This window comes from Choloepus didactylus, chromosome 3, assembly GCF_015220235.1.
Source record: "Choloepus didactylus isolate mChoDid1 chromosome 3, mChoDid1.pri, whole genome shotgun sequence".
Lineage (NCBI taxonomy): Eukaryota > Metazoa > Chordata > Mammalia > Pilosa > Megalonychidae > Choloepus > Choloepus didactylus.
The window spans coordinates 163,196,807-163,217,982 of NC_051309.1; the positions used below are offsets into that span (position 1 = coordinate 163,196,807).

General features: G+C 40.6%; 1 protein-coding gene across 11 annotated transcripts in view; it reads left to right on the forward strand.

Annotated features, from left to right (window-relative positions):
* Nucleotides 1-21,176, forward strand: part of DCLK2 (doublecortin like kinase 2) — a 190,508-nt gene that overhangs the window by 134,748 nt on the left and 34,584 nt on the right. The gene's annotated exons all lie outside the window — the stretch shown is intronic.

Below are 21,176 nucleotides of genomic sequence, written 5' to 3' on the forward strand. Positions count from 1 at the left end.
ATTGTCTTTGAATCCTGGATCCTGTTTAGTGTTATACTTTGGATCAAGTCATTTAACTCCTCTGAGTTGACTTATTCACATCTCTAAAATGGAAATGCAAGGTTGTGGTTAGGGTTGAACCTCTTGTGGTAAAATACAATAAATAATTTTCCTATTATCAAAATATTTGCAATGGGAAAGCCTTGGAGCACACCATGATTCTTTTTAAAAATCTAATTTTGAATTATGGTTTTAATAATTGCTAGCATAATTTGATTACATTAAAGTCTAAAATAAAGTGAAATACTAGTGTAACACAGTAATGACACAAGAAAAATATGTTAATTTTTGGTGAAGAACTTAGAAGTAAATCTTAGGTGTTGTTGATTGTGATGTCCTAAAAATATAATCAATAATTTGACATGATTAGCAGTTGGATTTTTTTTAATTCATTTTTATTGAGATATATTCACATACCATGCAGTCATACAAAGCATACGTTCAGTTGTTCACAGTACCATTATATAGTTGTGTGTTCATCACCAAAATTAATTTTTGAACATTTTTATTACCACACACACACAAATAATAAGAGTAAAAATTAAAGTGAAAAAGAACAATTAAAGTAAAAAAGAATACTGGGTGCTTTTTTTTTTTTTTTTGCCCACATTGTTCTACTCATTCATCCATACACTGGACAAAGGGGAGTGTGGTCCATATGGCTTTCCCAATCACATTGTCACCCCTCATAAGCTACATTTTTATACAATCATCTTCAAGATTCATGGGTTCTGGGTTGTAGTTTGATAGTTTTAAGTATTTACCGCTAGCTATTCCAATTCATTAGAACCTAAAAAGGGTTGTCTATATTGTGTGTAAGAGTGCCCACCAGAGTGACCTCTCGGCTCCTTTTGGAATCTCTCAGCCACTGAAACTTACTTCATTTCCTTTCACATCCCCCTTTTGGTCAAGAAGATGTTCTCCATCCCACGATGCCGGGTCTAGATTCCTCCCCGGGAGTCATATTCCACGTTGCCGGTGGGATTCATTCCCCTGGGTGTCTGATCCCATGTAGCGGGGAGGGCAGTGATTTCAAAGCAGTTGGATTTTAATGGGCAAATTTAATAGAGAGGGAGAAGAAAGATGAGTGAAACAAAATTTGCAAAATTTTGACAAGTTTAATTTTATTTAGCAACTCTTACTAATTTAAATTTATGAGAGAAAAGTTGCTGGATATAATAGCAGTAATTGGGCTTAAAGATTGAAAGATTCCTTTTGTAGAAACAATCATATTGTCTATATGGTAATTGTATTAGGGTTCTCTAGGGAAACAGAACTGACAGGACATAGATTTGTTTATATATTATGTAAATATGAGATTTTTTTAATAGGAATTAGTGCATGTGACTGTGGGGATGGGCAAGTCTGAATTCTGTAAGGCAGGCCACAAGCTGGCAACTCCGATGAAGGTTTTCTGTGAATTCCCCAGGAGAAGCTGGCTGGCTGAAACAGATGGAAATTCTCTCTTCTCTTCTGGGTCCTGTTGATGTTCAGCTTCTTGCTCCTTGTGGCTTTTTCTCTCCATCTGTCTGAGTTTCATTCAGTTTATAAAGACTGCAGTAATTGGATTGAGACTCATCCTGACTGAGGTGGGTCACACCTTAACTGAAGTAACCTCATCAAAAGTCCCTACTTACAATGGGTTCACACCTACAGGAATGGATTAAGTTTAAGAAAATGTTTTTCCTGGATACGTACAGCTTCAAACCCACCACACTCTATATTCTGGATGGTAAAGAAACATGTTCTTTCTATATCCAAAATATATTCATTCCATCACAGTATCCCAAAAGCCTTAATTCATTTCAGAAACAATGCTAAGTCTCATCAAAATTGGTTATGGGTGTGGTCTGTCCTTGGGCACCATTCCCCTCTGTCAATGAATCCATGAAACCTAGAGAACAAGTAATCTTCCAATATGCAATGGAGGCACAGGCATAGGATAAATATTCCCATTCTAAAAGGGAGAAATTGGAAGGGTAACAGGAGTCATGGGTCCCAAACAATTCTAAAACCTAGCAGGGCTTTAGATTTCAGAGTCTGAGAGTCATCTATGGATGTTTTGTCCTCTGGGCGACGGGTCCACTTCTTCCAAGTGCACATGCAGCAGCCGTGCTCTCCTGGAACATGGGGGTGAAGGTTCTACTGTCTCTAAGCACCAGGTTGGGGGCCAGACTCTCTGCAAACCCCGGGCACAAGCACCACTGTCTCTGAGCATCGGGTGGCAGCACTCGTCCTGAACAATAGGACGAAAGATCTAACCATCCTCAAGTGCCAGGGCAGACACGCCCTTTCCACACACATGGGTGGCTTGCTCTGTTGACGCAAGGACATCTCTTCAGTCCAGACCTTGGCTTCCATGGTTCTTCCTTTGAAACCTTTCTTCCTGCAATTTGTCCCTTATCCACATTTATTTTACTATAACCTGCAAGGAGAAACCAGGCTGCAATTTCCACATTTAGTTTGGAAGTCTCCTCAGCTAAACATCCAAGTTTTTTGCTTTCAAGTTCTGCCTTCCATCAGCATCAGAACTCAATTTCTTCAAGTTGTCTGCAACTTTAAAATAAGGATCACCTTTCCTCCAGTTTCCAATAACACTTTCATTTCCTTCTAAGGCCTCGTAGGAAATACCTTTAGCCTCCATATTTCTACCAGCAATCTGGGCTTTATCTATCAAGTATCTCACAGTTCTTTCCTCTACCCATTACCCAATTCCAAAGTCATTTCCATGCTTTTAGGTATTTGCAATAGCAGCACCCCACTCTCCTGATTCCAAAATCTGTTTTAGTTTTTTGGTCTGCTCAAGCAAATACCAATGCAGTGGTTTGGCTTAAACAATGAGAATTTATTTGCTTATGGTTTTGTGACTAAAAGAAAGCCCAAATGAAGGTGTCATGAAGGCAATGCTTTCTTCCTAAAGACTCTGGCATTCTGGGGCTGGCTGCTGGTGATCTTTGGTCTTTAGCAAGGCACATGGCGGTGTTGCCTGTTCTCTCCCTTCTCTTCTGGGTTCCATTGATGTTCTCTTTCTTGCTTCCTGTAGCTTTCTCTTTGTGTTTCTGAATTTCATTCTGTTTATAAAGGACTCCAGTAATAGGATTAAGCCCCATCCTGATTGAGGTGACCCGCACCTACAGAAGTAACCTCATCTAAAAGTCCTAATTACAGTATGTTCACATCTACAGGAACAGAATAAATTTAAGAACATGTTTTTCTTGAGTACGTACAGCTTCAAACCACCACAGCAATGACACTCTAAGAATATGAAAGTATAAACAATATAATGTATGTATGTGTAATTTAACTTTCATTCCCTTGGCATGTTTGGTTAACATTGGAGGTACCTTTGTTTGGAAATGTATTCTCCCAAGTTGGTTGCCTAAACACTTCAGATATCATCTGAGAGGTTTTCTTTACCTGATGGATGTTGAAAAATATTTTTGATTAGTAAGATGAGGGATATGCAAGATACACAGTTTATTGGGAAGAGTGCAACAGCCCCACCACTCTTGCTCCAATGAGGAATGAGACCCTGCCAAGCCCATCATGCTCAGACCCTTCTCGGAAGTTCTGTTCCCCACCGAGCCATGGGGTTTGCTCTTCCTGTCCTGAGAACCTTATGTCTTTTTCTGAGTGAACTTTTCTAGCATCGTGATCATCTAAGTGCCTGAGAAGAAAAAGAGAAATTCCCTCCCAGAAAGGACAGATTGTTTTTCTCCCTGCTTGCTAATGCACACTGGCAGAATTGAGCCTGAGTCTGGTAGTAAGTTTAGGTACAGGAGGTACAGTCCTCTCATTTACCTCTAATTGCTGGAAACTACTTACATTTATCAAAAGAGCCAGACATTTTCTGAAGTGCCAGATTGGCTTAGGTTAGTTCATAATATGCTTCCAATATAATTTTTAATTGGCAATTCCAAGAAAAGTTTAATGATTCTGATATACATTAAAGATTAGTAATAAACTAGTTATTTTCAGCTCTCCTTCCCCAATTTATTTTTACCAGAATAGGCTGGAGGTGACTATTAGATTTAATCTAGCCTTAAAGGGAACTAAACTAAAAATAATTTAAGTTGATTCATCTCTTTTCTAGTTTCAGTTCTCTTGTTATTTGTTAAAGCACAAGCAAGTAATTCCTGGTGCTGGTAATTGTTAACCTAAGGCAAACCCAGCGGAAGCTTTCTTGTGAGCCTCTTACAAAGGTCTTTGTATTTCTGCCCCGGGCCATTGCTCCAGGCAGGGTTGGGATCCTTGGCATAGGGCAGCCTGTGGCCATAAGGGTGGGCACCTCAGTTCTTGCTTACCCTTGGTTTTAGTCCCTCTACCACCCCCCACACCCCCATTTTTTTTTACTCCTTGGTCCCCTGGGCTCCCCTCTTTCTTCTTAGCCCACCTTCAGCTCTAAGTCCAAGACTGTGCTTCTCCATTGTTGCCACTGGGTGAGTTGATGCTGCATAAGCAATGTAAGAGCAGTGGGGCCTGCAGCTTCAGGACTGGACAGCTAACAGTTTCGCGGAAATCCGCATCAGTGTTCTGAGTACATCCCCACTCCACACATGAGCATGTGTGCACTGCTCGCACAAGAGCACTTGCATTTCTGGGTTGAAGATGCATGGAATTTAAAAAGCATGATGAGTCATATTTTTGCTTAGACATTAGGTAAAATTGTTCTCACTGTACTAGGTTCATTTTAATTATTATGTAACCTCGGCAGCAAGCACAGTTCCCTGGCACAGAGTAAATGCTCAAGCATTATTTAATGATGCCAAGTTAAGAAAGACAAATTGTCTGTTGATTAAGGGAAATGGTGATTACTTGTCAAGAATGAAGAAGAGATTATAAATTAGATAAACCATAGTGGTCTTTCCATGACCCCACCCTTCTCCCACACCAAGCCTGAAGCCTGTGGGCTTGGTACTAGCAGTGAGACCTCCTCTGGGTTTTGTTTTTCTCATCTGTAAAATAAGGATTTTATAGATTTTAAATTTTAATGATTTTAAATGATCTCTAAAATGCTAGAAGTGTAGTTCTTTTAAGTTGCCAAAAAACCTACCAAGGAATCTGGGGAGCCTATTTCTTTTCTTTTCACTTAAAGATGATACAGAATCATGGAATTTTGCATTAAGTAGTAGCACCTAAATGAGTCTCTGCCACACTGATTCAGCTTTTAGGCTACAGTTTCTAACACTGCCTGTTCTCATGGGTTGTGCCTTGTAGTAATTTCATCTCCTTACAATGTCCAACAGTTTATGGTGTATATTGTCCTTAGAATACAAACCTGCCTCTGAAATACTACAACCTAGTCATGGTACTTACTGTCCAAAATACCCTGATTTTGATGTCATTGTAAATCTGTAGTCGGCATCTGCCTTCATCTGCATTGCTTTCGCTATTCAGTGACACCACAAATGGAGCTATGCTGATAATTACCATGTGTTAGTGCTGTGTTTTTCTTCTCCCTTCATTTAAAATAGCTTATTAAGATCAATTAAGAGGGAATTCTGACAACAGAGGACTCTCTCTTTCATGGGCAGGAGCTCTTTACCACTATATTTATCCTGGTTAGATGCTTTCATGGCTTTGGGGATGGATAATCCGAGAATTGACAGAAGCCAGCAAATCCAGCCAGGTCAGCACGTGTAGGAGTTGACACTGTGTTTCTTATCTGCCGGGACGCAGCTGTTGGCACAGAAGCCACCTCTAGGTTTGACTCTGTAGGGAATTAAGCAAGGTTAAGTCAAAGGTGAGCAGGGTCTGCTACCTAAGGAATTGGATATTCTATCACAAAATTTTCCCTCTTTGTGCCAGATTCTGGGAATTATTTTGGTGGTTTGATGGGGACATTGAAAGAAGTGAAATGAAAATAGAGTGATGTGTGATGCTTAATTTCTGACCACAGATTGTTGGTGGCATTTTTGTTTGCTCATTGAAAAAGATACGAGAAATACAGAAAATGCCCCTCTCCCCTCAAAAAGTACTCTTAGATTTATTAGCATTGACCTCATGGCTGAAGACATCGCTGCTTCATTTGTGTGCAGTCATAAAACATTGTGTTCTTTGAGGGTCAGCACTAAACCAGGAGAGGAGGGCCTACCAAAGCTTTCTTCACGTTGTGAATAATTTTTGCAGGATGAGGGTGTAAGAGATAATGTGCTAAGTAATTGTGGTTCTTTAAACCTAAACCTGAAAGATGTTAGGGCAACCAAGAGTAGTTGTTCATCAATTATAATTTTTTGGTTTTGTTAGGTAATCACTTCTCTTTTATTAGTTAACACCATAAACTGTGAAAATTGTAAGGGATCTAGATCTTCTAGTTCAGTCTTTGTTTTATAGGTGGTAAAACTGAGGTTCAGAGATGTGAAGTGAAATACTCAAGGTCCTAATGGCCAGTTGGAGTCTCTGACCCTTCCAGGTCCTTTCCTCTAATCTCTCATGGTTCTGACCTTCCCCCATCACTCGTGGGTCTCCTTTAATGAGTCCAACACAGCCACCCCAAGATGAAAGCACATGTAATTGTTACAGAAAAGCTATGCTGTGCAAGTCTTTTAGGTGGTGGGTTCTGGGGGTAATTTTGCTTACTGAGTATGTCGGTTTAGATATGCACAAATGCATAAAAAGGATTGAGAGAATGGGAGAGGAACAAGAGGGGTGGGAAAGGGGAGAGGAAAATCTTGTGGTTGGAGGGGAGGCTGGATGAAGGGAGGTGGAAAGACAGAGAACTCCTGTTGGCATTAAGTCACTAATGGGGACCCTTTCCAAACCCATCTATCCTGAATGCATGCCACTTCTGCCAGCGCCATAACCCTTTAGTAAAATGACAAAGTTTACGATATGGTTAGGTTATTAGTTTTCTTTTGGACATCAGCAGTGGAACCGAGTATTGTCAAAATTGGCACAGCTTGGAAATGATGCAGACCTGGAACCCAGCGAACACATTGGGTTATGCAGCTATGAGATAATAACATATATGGTGGGCCTGTGAGGGAAGCCACATCGTGGATATGGTGGCATAGCTAGGATTTAAAACCAGAGTTCATGCTTCTAACCACTGAGGACACAAAGAGAAAGCAAGGTCAGTCTGTTAAACAGATGATTGCAAACAACATGGCCAGACCTAAAATTTACAAAGGAAATTATTAAAGGCTGGGCTGCCCACCACCTGCTGGGCCCTTCCCCAGGACCCAGCCCCTTGGGGTTGGAACTTTGCTTTCACTGCTATGTGGATTGAGGAAATGTGGCTTTCCTGAAGGGCAAGGCTACTCATGGTGGATTCACCTAGGGAAGGGGCATCACACGAGCCGCCTCCACCACAGTGGTGCCAGTCCACCAGGTTGTACTGGCCCGTGTTACGAGGGTGCTGAGGTCCTTGGGACTCCTGTTCATTTTTCTTTTTGTCCTCCCTTAATTATTAAAGTTTTGTGTGAATGCTGCAGTCTGTCCCAGTTAAGCTAGGGGAACCAGGATGAAGGGCTTTGGCCCACTTAGGCCAGAGGATTAAGGTGGAATTTGCAGTTGTGTGCAGCTTCACAGTGAGAGGACCTTGAGGAAGGATGAAGCTCAGAGCTCCCTTGCTGCTTAGCTGTCCGTCTGCCCCATATGGGGTAAGACAGGGACGGGACAGTGGATAAAGGCAGGGCCCCAAGCCAGGGTGCTGGGTTTGATCCTGACTCAGCCACGCACTAGCTGGTGACCTTGGACACATCATATCCCCTTTCTCTGTAAAGAGCGCATAACAACAGGGTTGGGAAGATTGTTTAAGGATAGGCAAAGCATTTAGAAGAGGGTGCTCAGTAATGCTTTGTTATTATTTCTTATTGGGGTTTCCAGGTTCAGTTTTCACATGAAGGAAAGTTTCACTTACAAAAAAATTAAGATGCACTAGTGCACAAGAAGGGAAGAGAAAGTGAGGGAAATCAGACTCTAGATGTTATTACCTCCTCTGCTTTTCTATTACTGACTTTTCCTCCTAACTCTGTCCTTCATCTTCACATCCTAGATTGCTCCACACATTGCAACCCTATTAATAATCTATAGCTATTTCTATTAGTAACAGTTATCCCAAAACTTAGCACCTGAAAGCAACAATAGAAACGTATTATCTCACCCAGTTCCTGTGAGGCAGGAGCTCAGGAGCAGCTTCCCTGGGTGGTTCTGGCTCAGGGTGTGTCCTGAGGATGCAGTCAGGAAGTTTCCAGGACTCCAGTCTTCTGAGGGCTTGACTGGGAATGACGGATGCACTTCCAGGATGGCTGGCTCACTTGTCTGGCAAGTTGGTGCTGGCCGTTGGCAGGAGGCTTCAGTTCCCTGCCGTGTATTCATCCTTCCGTCTGCCTGAGTGTCCTCAGTGTGGTGTGGTCAGCTCTCCCCAGAGCACGTGGTCTGAGAGTAGAGCAAGCTGTGCGTAAGCTCTCCATTTGATAGCCTAGCCTTGTGAGAAAGACCCACCATTTCCACCATGGCCTAGTAGTCACACACGCAGCCCTGTTAGTGTGGAGGGGGCTACACAGAGGCCTGCTGCCAGAGGGGAGGATCACTGGGTGCCATCTTGGAGGCTGGCCACCACACCATCCTTTTCTTCACTCTCATCTCTTTATCAGCCACCTAACATTTCTTCCTTGGGTTGCCCCATTCCCTCAGTTGCTCTCCGTCCATCCTTCTATTTGAGAGCCTCCAGAGCCTCTCTCCCCACCAAGTTTATTGCTTTGTTCCTCTTCCATTCCTTTTGTTCTCCTAGGCTGTCTGATCACTCCTTGCCCATTCTTTTCTCTTCACATCCTAGAATCCCAGCACCATGGATGTTGTTTTCTTCTCTTAATCCCTATCTTCCTGGTCCTCCATTTTTCTCCTTGACCTCAGCCCATGATTGCCTGCTTCCTCTCTAATTTCCTCGGAGTCCCTTCGATCTAGCTGATAACTTTCCTCACCGGAATATTTATTATGTTTAAGTCACAGCATTTTCTTTGGGACAGATAGGCAATAAAGAGTACTAAATGTGTCATCAGCTGCCAGATGGATGAAGAAAGCATTTCCCTGAACTTTAATTCATCATCCAGGTCCCAATTTAAGACTTTGAAGGCAGTAGTAACTTAAGGCTTCTGTGCCACAGGCACATCTGTGGACACTGAGGGATAAAATGTCTCACATTTTGATGCTGAAACATATGCCCTGAGGCTGTCTGCTGAGAGCATTGTTCTTGGTTGAAAGAAGGAAGAAAAAAGTACATTTGGAACATTATCCAACATCTTGAGATTATAAACCGTCTGATGTGTTGATATTTTATCTGATGATGTCTCCTGGGTCTACTGGTGGTGAAAGATTTTCCAGATTTGTGAAGTGTGATGAAAGGGCTAGTAGTATCTCAGACTGATTGGCAGAACTAAAATGTAACTCTTTGACCTTCTGAACTTGCAAACTTCTTTCGAAGCTGTGAAATGTAAATCCACAGTAGTTGCTGACCTTAGATTTTTTTTTGCTTTTCCCTTGAGCTTTGACTTTTCTTTTGCATTTAAAGCCAGTTAATAATCTTCAGTACTAAGAGATTACCCACTTTTATGCTATTTTCATTACCCAAAGTTGGGTATGTAATTGATTTTGTTAAGAGAAACAAAAACAAAGGAGGTACTGAGCAGTTTTGAAGAATTCAGCGCCTTATATGGAATAAATCATAGCAATGAATTTCAGACTCTGAGGGCAGTAATCACTGCATATTGTACTTGCTCAGAAAATACAGGCATTTGTTCGGCAAATGGCTCAACTGGGCTGAATCACATCTTCGTGTTGTTGGGAGGGTTTGCCAAGAGAGTCAGTGTATACATAAGATCATAAAAGTTGTGTTTAACTTGAGATCAATTGTAAGAACTTCATTTGAATATAAGCAACATATGTACCCATCAGCAGTGCCCACTTATTCATGAAAGTGGACCACTGGCACACACTGGTAGTACATTAAGGATGACTATGTAGAGCTCAGGCTTAGAAGTTGTCTTGGTTTCCTAGGGCTTCCTAGGGCTGTTTGTGTAAGTACCACAAACTGGGTGTCTTAACAACAGAAATTTATTGTCTTAAATTTCTGGAGGCTAGAAAGCCGAAATCAAGGTGTTGGCAGGGCTGTGCTTCCTCCGAAATCTGTAGGAAAGACTCTATTCCCTGGCTCCCTGCTGGTGCCTTGGTGGCAGGCTGTGGCGTTCTCTGCCTCAGTCCTCGCGTGGCCTTGTCCTCTCTGTTTCTTCCTGTGTCCAGTTCGTACCTTCTTTTAGGGACATCAGTCATATTACGTTAGAGCCCACTCTTACCAGATTTACCTCGTGTTAACTAACAACACCTTCAAAGACCCTGTTTCCAAGTAAGTCACATACACAGGACCAGGGGTTAGGATTTGAATATGTCATTTTTGGAGGCCACAGTTCAACCCATAATAGAGGTGGTGACCGGCCCAGGCCGGTGTGACCAGTTGCAAGTGTCCGACTGTGGCGGCTTCTGTAGCTGGCACTGAAGAGGCAGATGCCTCTCCTACTGCCCTGGCATCCTGAAAATCAGTGATTGCTCACAGTGAAAGGCATGCAGACAATTTTTAGAAAGTAGGCATGGGGATATCAGTTGTCTGTTGCTCAAACCACAATAAGCCAATACCTGTTCCTTTTTTTTTCCTTGCAGTTTTGTTGAGGTATATTCATAAACCATATAGTCATTGAAAGTGTACAATCAGTTATTCATTGTATCATCATATAGTTGTGCATTCATTACCACAATCAATTTTTGTATGTTTTCATTACTCCAAAAATAGTAATAAAAATAAAAGTTAAAAGAACACCCAAAACATCTCATACTCCTTTTCCCCCATTATTCATTTACTTTTTGTCCCCGTTTTTCTACTCATCTGTCGATATACTAGATAAAGTGGGTGTGAGCCACAAGGTTTTCACAATCACATGGTCACACTATGTAAGCTATATAGTTATATGATCATCTTCAAGAACCAAGGCTGCTGGGTTGCAGTTCAACAGTTTCAGGTATTTCCTTCTAGCTATTCCAAAACACTAAAAACTAAAAAGGGGTATCTATATATATAATGCATAAGAATGCCCTCCAGAGTGATCTCTCGATTCTATTTGAGATCTTTCAGCCACTGAAACTTTATTTTGTTTCATTTCTCTTACCACTTTTGATCAAGAAAATTTTCTCAATCCCATGATGCCGGGTCCAGATTTATCCTTGGGAATCAGGGAGATTTTATACCCCTGTGAGTCAGGTCCCACGTAGCGGGGAGGGCAGGGAGTCCACCTGCCAAGTCAATACCTTTCTTGACCAGTGCATGCAGAAGGGATGTGATGAGGTTCCTGTGCAGCTTTTGGCAGGCCAGGTGGTCAGCTGAGGTGGCAGTGACTCTCAAAGCAGCAGGAAAACACTGCTCAGCAGGCTACACCATACCCCTGGTTAGCTGTTGAGCTGGTTGCCTTCGTAAACCTCATTCATGCACATGCGGCATGTTCTGTTTACCACTGTTAACCAGTCACAAATCTCTAGCACCACTAATTTGCCAAATGAAACCAACTTTAAGGTGTGACTCCAGATATAAATACTTCACATGTTATGAACCCCTAGGTGCCGATTCAGATTAGTTGTTCACATATTTCATTACTCCATTACTTATGTGAAATATTGCAGAATAAATGACCACAAATCCGGTATAAAAGTGATAAAGCTTACTGTTCTTAAATTCATTCCTAATTCTGCATTTGTACTAGTTTATACTGGATTTCTTTCTAATTAGATGGAATGGATGTTTCTAATATTAAAAAAAAAACCCACAGAAATGACCATTGAAAAAATCTGTTTGCAAGTAACTAGAATACTCATTTTTAAAAATCTTAAGTACACTTTAAAATGTCATCTTTTTGAAGAAAAATTTTGTCTTAAACTCTGTGAGGAAAAGCCATGAATTTTTTCTATCAATTTATTTACCATTTGACTAAATTATAGGAGTTTGACTACAGTTACGTAATCTGAAAACCAGTTCTAAATATACGCAACATTTGTATTTTGATATTATGTGAGATTCCTTAGTTAATTTAATAGCCTTGCAGGATTTCTCTCCTCATGGTTCTTAGTAGAGAGGACAGTAGGAGAATAGCCAAATAGCTCAGGGGCTCTGGGGTCAGCTCAGGCTCAGAATTTGAATTTGCATTTGCTGTGGTGTTTGGGTGAGTAACTTAACCTCTCTGAGCTTTGGTTCCTTCACAGGTAAATGGAGATGATGGCAATACCTAATTCATATGATGTAAAGTACTCATTTCAGGATTTGGTACAAAATAGGCATTCAATAAATGATAATGACTTCTTTTTTTTTTTTTTTTTTTTTGTTTTGTTTTGTTTTGTTTTGTTTTTTTTTTTTTAAATCATCATTTTATTGAGATATATTCACATACCACGCAGTCATACAAAACAAATTGTACTTTCGATTGTTTACAGTACCATTACATAGTTGTACATTCATCACCTAAATCAATCCCTGACACCTTCATTAGCACACACACAAAAATAACAAGAATAATAATTAGAGTGAAAAAGAGCAATTGAAGTAAAAAAGAACACTGGGTACCTTTGTCTGTTTGTTTCCTTCCCCTACTTTTCTACACATCCATCCATAAACTAGATAAAGTGGAGTTTGGTCCTTATGGCATTCCCAATCCCATTGTCACCCCTCATAAGCTACATTTTTATACAACTGTCTTCGAGATTCATGGGTTCTGGGTTGTAGTTTAATAGTTTCAGGTATCCACCACCAGCTACCCCAATTCTTTAGAACCTAAAAAAGGTTGTCTAAAGTGTGCGTAAGAGTGCCCACCAGAGTGATCTCTCGGCTCGTTTTGGAATCTCTCTGCCACTGAAGCTTATTTCATTTCCTTTCACATCCCCCTTTTGGTCAAGAAGATGTTCTCCATCCCACGATGCCGGGTCTACATTCCTCCCCGGGAGTCATATTCCACGTTGCCAGGGAGATTCACTCCCCTGGGTGTCTGGTCCCACGTAGGGGGGAGGGCAGTGATTTCACCTTTCAAGTTGGCTTAGCCAGAGAGAGAGGGCCACATCTGAGCAACAAAGAGGCATTCAGGAGGAGACTCTTAGGCACAAATATAGGGAGGCCTAGCCTCTCCTTTGCAGCAACCGTCTTCCCAAGGGTAAAACTTATGGTAGAGGGCTCAACCCATCAAACCACCAGTCCCCTATGTCTGTGGTCATGTTAGCAACCATGGAGGTGGGGTAGGCGAATACCCCTGCATTCTCCACAGGCTCCTCAAGGGGGCACTACATCTTTTTTTTTTTTTTTCCTTGTTTGCCTTTTTTCTTTTCTTTTTTTTTTTTTTTAACTTTCCCTTCTTTTTTAAATCAACTGTATGAAAAAAAAAGTTAAAAAGAAAACAAACATACAATAAAAGAACATTTCAAAGAGACCATAACAAGGGAGTAAGAAAAAGACAACTAACCTAAGATAACTGCTTAACTTCCAACATGTTCCTACTTTACCCCAAGAAAGTTACATAATATAGCAACATTTCAGTGAACTTGTTCCTACTACATCCATCAGAAATTAACAGACCATAGTCATTTCTGGGCATCCCCAGAACGTTAAATAGCTTATCTGTTCTTCTTGGATTATTGTTCCCCCTTCCTTAATTGCTCTCTACTGCTAGTTCCCCTACATTCTACATTATAAACCATTTGTTTTACATTTTTCAAAGTTCACATTAGTGGTAGCATATAATATTTCTCTTTTTGTGCCTGGCTTATTTCGCTCAGCATTATGTCTTCAAGGTTCATCCATGTTGTCATATGTTTCACCAGATCGTTCCTTCTTACTGCCGCGTAGTATTCCATCGTGTGTATATACCACATTTTATTTATCCACTCATCTGTTGAAGGACATTTGGGTTGTTTCCATCTCTTGGCAATTGTGAATAATGCTGCTATGAACATTGGCGTGCAGATATCTGTTCGTGTCACTGCTTTCCGATCTTCCGGGTATATACCGAGAATTGCAATCGCTGGATCGAATGGTAGCTCTATATCTAGTTTTCTAAGGAACTGCCAGACTGACTTCCAGAGTGGCTGAACCATTATACAGTCCCACCAACAATGAATAAGAGTTCCAATTTCTCCACATCCCCTCCAGCATTTGTAGTTTCCTGTTTGTTTAATGGCAGCCATTCTAACCGGTGTTAGATGGTATCTCATTGTGGTCTTAATTTGCATCTCTCTAATAGCTAGTGAAGCTGAACATTTTTTCATGTGTTTCTTGGCCATTTGTATTTCCTCTTCAGAGAACTGTCTTTTCATATCTTTTGCCCATTTTATAATTGGGCTGTCTGTACTATTGTCATTGAGTTGTAGGATTTCTTTGTATATGCAAGATATCAGTCTTTTGTCAGATACATGGTTTCCAAAAATTTTTTCCCATTGAGTTGGCTGCCTCTTTACCTTTTTGAGAAATTCCTTTGAGGTGCAGAAACTTCTAAGCTTGAGGAGTTCCCATTTATCTATTTTCTCTTTTGTTGCTTGTGCTTTGGGTGTAAAGTCTAGGAAGTGGCCTCCTAATACAAGGTCTTGAAGATGTTTTCCTACATTATCTTCTAGGAGTTTTATGGTACTTTCTTTTATATTGAGATCTTTGGTCCATTTTGAGTTAATTTTTGTGTAGGGGGTGAGGTAGGGGTCCTCTTTCATTCTTTTGGATATGGATATCCAACTCTCCCAGCCCCATTTGTTGAAAAGACCATTATGGCTCAGTTCGGTGACTTTGGGGGCCTTATCAAAGATCAGTCGGCCATAGATCTGAGGGGCTATCTCTGAATTCTCAATTCGATTCCATTGATCTATATGTCTATCTTTGTGCCAGTACCATGCTGTTTTGGCAACTGTGGCTTTATAATAAGCTTCAAAGTCAGGGAGTGTAAGTCCTCCCACTTCGTTTTTCTTTTTTAGAGTGTCTTTAGCAATTCGAGGCATCTTCCCTTTCCAAATAAATTTGATAACTAGCTTTTCCAAGTCTGCAAAGTAGGTTGTTGGAATTTTGATTGGGATTGCATTGAATCTGTAGATGAGTTTGGGTAGAATTGACATCTTAATGACATTTAGCCTTCCTATCCATGAACATGGAATATTTTTCCATCTTTTAAGGTCCCCTTCTATTTCTTTTAGTAGAGTTATGTAGTTTTCTTTGTATAGGTCTTTTACATCTTTGGTTAAGTTTATTCCTAGGTACTTGATTTTTTTAGTTGCTATTGAAAATGGTATCTTTTTCTTGAGTGTCATTTCCGTTTGTTCATTTCTAGCATATAGAAACATTACTGACTTATGTGCATTAATCTTGTATCCCGCTACTTTGCTAAATTTGTTTATTAGCTCTAGTAGGTGTATCGTTGATTTCTCAGGGTTTTCTAGATATAAGATCATATCATCTGCAAACAATGACAGTTTTACTTCTTCTTTTCCAATTTGGATGCCTTTTATTTCTTTGTCTTGCCGGATTGCCCTGGCTAGCACTTCCAGCACAATGTTGAATAACAGTGGTGACAGCGGGCATCCTTGTCTTGTTCCTGATCTTAGAGGGAAGGCTTTCAGTCTCTCACCATTGAGTACTATGCTGGCTGTGGGTTTTTCATATATGCTCTTTATCATGTTGAGGAAGTTTCCTTCAATTCCTACCTTTTGAAGTGTTTTTATCAAAAAGGGATGTTGGATTTTGTCAAATGCTTTTTCAGCATCTATTGAGATGATCAATTGATTTTTCCCTTTCGAGTTTTTACTGTGTTGTAATACATTGATTGTTTTTCTTATGTTGAACCATCCTTGCATGCCTGGAATGAACCCCACTTGGTCATGGTGTATGATTTTTTTAATGTGTCTTTGGATTCGATTTGCAAGTATTTTGTTGAGGATTTTTGCATCTATATTCATTAGGGAGATTGGCCGGTAGTTTTCCTTTTTTGTAGCATCTTTGCCTGGTTTTGGTATTAGATTGATGTTAGCTTCATAAAATGAGTTAGGTAGTGTTCCATTTTTTTCAATGTTTTGAAAGAGTTTGAGTAAGATTGGTGTCAGTTCTTTCTGGAAAGTTTGGTAGAATTCCCCTGTGAAGCCATCTGGCCCTGGGCATTTATTTGTGGGAAGATTTTTGATGACTGATTGGATCTCTTTGCTTGTGATGGGTTGGTTGAGGTCTTCTATTTCTTCTCTGGTCAGTCTAGGTTGTTCATATGTTTCCAGGAAATTGTCCATTTCTTCTACGTTATCCAGTTTGTTGCCATACAGTTGTTCATAATATCCTCTGATAATTTTTTTAATTTCTTCAGGATCTGCAGTTATGTCACCTTTTTCATTCATTATTTTGTTTATATGGGTCTTCTTTCTTTTTGATTTTGTCAGTCTAGCTAGGGGCTTGTCAATCTTGTTGATCTTCTCAAAGAACCAACTTTTGGTGATACTTATCCTCTCTATTGTTTTTTTGTTCTCTATGTCATTTATTTCTGCTTTAATCCTTGTTATTTCTTTTCTTGTACTTGGTTTGGGATTGGTTTGCTGCTCATTTTCTAGCTTCTTCAGTTGATCCATTAGTTCTTTGATTTTGGCTCTTTCTTCCTTTTTAATATATGCGTTTAGTGCTATAAATTTCCCCCTTAGCACTGCTTTTGCTGCATCCCATAGGTTTTGGTATGTTGTGTTCTCATTTTCATTCGTCTCTATATATTTAGCAATTTCTCTTGCTATTTCTTCTTTAACCCACTGATTGTTTAGGAGTGTGTTGTTTAACCTCCAGGTATTTGTGAATTTTCTAAGTCTCTGATGGTTATTGACTTCTAATTGTATTCCATTGTGGTCAGAGAATGTGCTTTGAATAATTTCAATCTTTTTAAATTTATTGAGGCTTGTTTTATGTCCCAGCATATGATCTATTCTGGAGAAAGTTCCGTGAGCACTAGAAAAGTATGTGTATCCTGGTGATTTGGGATGTAATGTCCTGTAGATGTCTGTTAAATCTAATTCATTTATCAGATTGTTTAGGTTTTCAGTTTCCTTATTGGTCTTCTGTCTGGTTGATCTTTCTATAGGAGAGAGTGATGTGTTGAAGTCTCCCACAATTATTGTGGAAACATCAATTGCTTCCTTTAGTTTTGCCAGTGTTTCTCTCATGTATTTTGTGGCACCTTGATTGGGTGCATAGACATTTACGATTGTTATTTCTTCTTGCTGAATTGCCCCTTTTATTAGTATGTAGTGGCCTTCTTTGTCTCTCAAAACATCCCTGCATTTGAAGTCTATTTTATCTGAGATTAATATTGCTACACCTGCTTTCTTTTGGCTGTAGCTTGCATGAAATATTTTTTCCATCCTTTCACTTTCAGTTTCTTTGTGTCCCTGTGTCTAAGATGAGTCTCTTGTATGCAACATATTGATGGTTCATTTTTTTTGATCCATTCTGCAAATCTATATCTTTTAATTGGGGAGTTTAATCCATTTACATTCAACGTTAAAACCGTGAAGGCATTTCTTGAATCGGCCATCTTATCCTTTGGTTTATGTTTGCCATATTTTTCCCTCTCTCTATTAATATCCTTTATTGTACCCATACCGAATCTCTTTAGTACTGAACCTTTCTCCAAGTCTCTCTGTCCTGTCTTTGTTTCTCTGTCTGTAGGGCTCCCTTTAGTATCTCCAGTAGGGCAGGTCTCTTGTTAGCAAATTCTCTCAGCATTTGTTTGTCTGTGAAAAATTTAAGCTCTCCCTCAAATTTGAAGGGGAGCTTTGCTGGATAAAGTATTCTTGGCTGGAAATTCCTCTCACTCAGAATTTTAAATATATCATGCCACTGCCTTCTCGCCTCCATGGTGGCTGCTGAGTAGTCACTACTTAGTCTTATGCTGTTTCCTTTGTATGTGGTGAATTGCTTTTCTCTTGCTGCTTTCAGAACTTGCTCCTTCTCTTCTATGTTTGACAGTGTGATCAGTATATGTCTCGGAGTGGGTTTTTTTGGATTTATTCTATTTGGAGTTCGCTGAGCATTTATGATTTGTGTATTTATGTTGTTTAGAAGATTTGGGAAGTTTTCCCCAACAATTTCTTTGAATACTCTTCCTAGACCTTTACCCTTTTCTTCCCCTTCTGGGACACCAATGAGTCTTATATTTGGACGTTTCATATGATCTATCATATCCCTGAGGTCCATTTCGATTTTTTCAATTTTTTTCCCCATTCTTTCTTTTATGCTTTCATTTTCCATTCTGTCATCTTCCAGGTCACTGACTCGTTGTTCAACTTCCTCTAGTCTTGTACTATGCGTTTCCAGAATCTTTTTAATTTGGTCAACAGTTTCTTTAATTTCCATAAGATCATCCATTTTTTTATTTAGTCTTGCAATGTCTTCTTTATGCTCTTCTAGGGTCTTCTTGATTTCCTTCATATCCCGTACTATGGTCTCATTGTTCATCTTTAGTTCTTTGAGTAGCTGCTCTAGGTGCTGTGTCTCTTCTGGTCTTTTGATTTGGGTGCTTGGGCTTGGGTTATCCATATCGTCTGGTTTTTTCATATGCTTTATAATTTTCAGTTGTTTTTGGCCTCGTGGCATTTGCTGAACTTGATAGGGTTCTTTTAGGGTTTGTAGACCTACTGAAGTCCTTATCTCTAATTTATCAGATCTACAGCTTCGTGGAGTACACTTTCTCTAACTAACCAGCAGGTGGCGTCCACGAGCCACCTGTTCTCCACAAGCCAGTTCTCCCCTGCTTAGCCTTTTTGGTGAGTGGGGAAGTGAGTCTTGTGGGGCCCAATTGGTGTACCAAGCTTGCGTGTGTAGTTGGTGTTGCCTGCCCTGTATGTGGGGCGTGTTTCTGGGCAGTCGGGGAGGGGGGGGGTGGCCCTAACAATGAAATCTCCCTGATGATCCTAGAGTTTTAAAGCTGCTGCAATAGTCTAATCCTTCATTTCAGTCCTGCCACAGTTTGTCTCTGCCACTGACCCACAAGTCTTTGGTATTGGCGTATGGCTCCTGAGACTTCCAAGTGGGCCCCTCTTCCAGGCTGTGCACCCCGGGTCCTCTGTTGAGGGATGACTGTGCTATGTCACAGGTGAGTGCCGTCCCCCCAGGGCAGTTCTCGGCTGCTGGGCTGTGTAGGGAGGCTCCCAGTCTGCTCAAATGATGGCTGAATGGGGCTTTGTTAATTCACACTGCTCCACCTTCCCAGCTCTGGGACATTCAGCTGAGGTTGCAGGGAAGGCTAATGTCCACGCCCAGTTTTGTGGTGTGTGCCTGTTATTTGAAGCACTTCCGTCACACTGGGTTGTCTGGGGCAGCTCTGGGCTATGGGGCTGGCGATGGGCAGGAGTGTTTCCTGTCCACCAGGATGGTGGCTGTGAGCGGACACCCCCCTTTTCTTGGGAAGTTGTGTTGTTTATTGAATTTTCTCAGCCACTGGATTATTGCCTTTTGTCTCAGAGCTCTCTTAGTTCTGCTCTTGACTTGACGTGCCCAAATTGCAATTCTTTGAAGCTTTCTGTATTGGGGTTCTTAGAGTAATTGTTTTAGAAAAAGAAAAAAGGATTTTAAAAAAAAAAAACAAAAAAAAATGGCCCTCCTCAGAGATCTAATGGGTTATTGAAATGCTAATAGACAAAGCAACCAGGGTCATTAAGGAAAGGTCCACAGGGCAGAGAGATCAGCTTTTCTTCGGGATTTGCATATGCGCCTCAGGGCCTGAGCTCAGGCTTGAGCTCTGCCCTTCCCCCTTCTATGTTCACCAGAACTCCAAAAATCTTCCGCTTTTATTTTGGAGTTTTTCGTGTTGTTTTTTTTCTATGCCTGTCTCCTCTCTGCTGGGCTGGCTGCTCTCAGAGTCTCTGGTGTCTGGTCTCAGTCTATCTATGGTTGGAGTTTGAATCAGTAGAATGAGTTTCCGATAAGAGCAGCCACTGCAGTTCTCCGTTCTCCTTCCCGGAGCTGACAGCCCCTCCTCCCCCGGGACTGAGCCTGGCAGGGAGGGGCGCGGGTCCCCTGGCTGCAAAAACTTACAGATTTCGCCGATCTCAGCAGTTCCACGTTCCCATGAGTGTTGTATGAAGTATGCCCAAAGTCAGATTGCTCTGTGGTGTCCAGTCCACGCAGTTCCTGGCTTTTTACCTACTTTCCTGGAGGAGTAACTAAAACTTACAGCTCACCAGTCTGCCATCTTGCCCCGCCTCTCCGATAATGACTTCTTATAAACAGAAGGTGGTTCTTTGGCTATGGACAACTTGCAGTAATTAGATTATTGGATGAGTACACAAAGGAGTTAAAAAAATTAAGGTAGTTGAACAATTAATTACAATTACTGCCAGAAACTTACTTGATGAAAGTTCTCAAGGATCATTTGTGGAGCCTAAAAATATACTGATACCTGGGCCTTACCCTCAGAGGTCCTTTAAGTAATCCAGAATGCAGCCTGGCAATAGAATTGTAAAAATCTTCCCAAGTGATTCTAACGTGCAGCCGAGGACAGAGAACACCTGCTTTATGGTGACAACCATACCTTGAAGGTTATTTGGTTTTACAGTATAAAAGAATAAAAATCTGTGTTGGGGAAAAGCTCTTCTAAGAAAATTCTGATAAGACCATAGGTTTGTCTACTAGCCAAGTTCGGCCCACTGCCTGTTACTGTAATGTTCTGTTGGAACACAGCCTTGTCCATTTGCTTACGTACTGTCCATGGCTGTTTTCTTGCTGCAACAGCAGACTTGAGTAGTTGCAGCAGAGACTGTATGACCTGCAAAGCCTAAAATATTAATCTCTGACCCTTTACAGAAAATGCTTCTGCTGTAGGTCATTTAAGAATTAAATCATGGTACCGTTTTCCAGAAGGCACTCAATAAAGTAAACTCACTGCACACAAATATCTCCTCGATCTTCTTGAAGTTCTTCCTTTTATTAAAAATCAAAATGAAATTATGTTCAGTGTTTTACTCAGAAGTCAATAATATGCTATAGTGCATTGGTAACCGTTTTTTGCTACTTTGAGATTGACTGTTTCTGAACAAAACGTAGCAATTTTTGTGTAGTAATTAACATTACTCTTTAAAGTTTAAGATTTGTAGAAATTACAATAATCTATTTG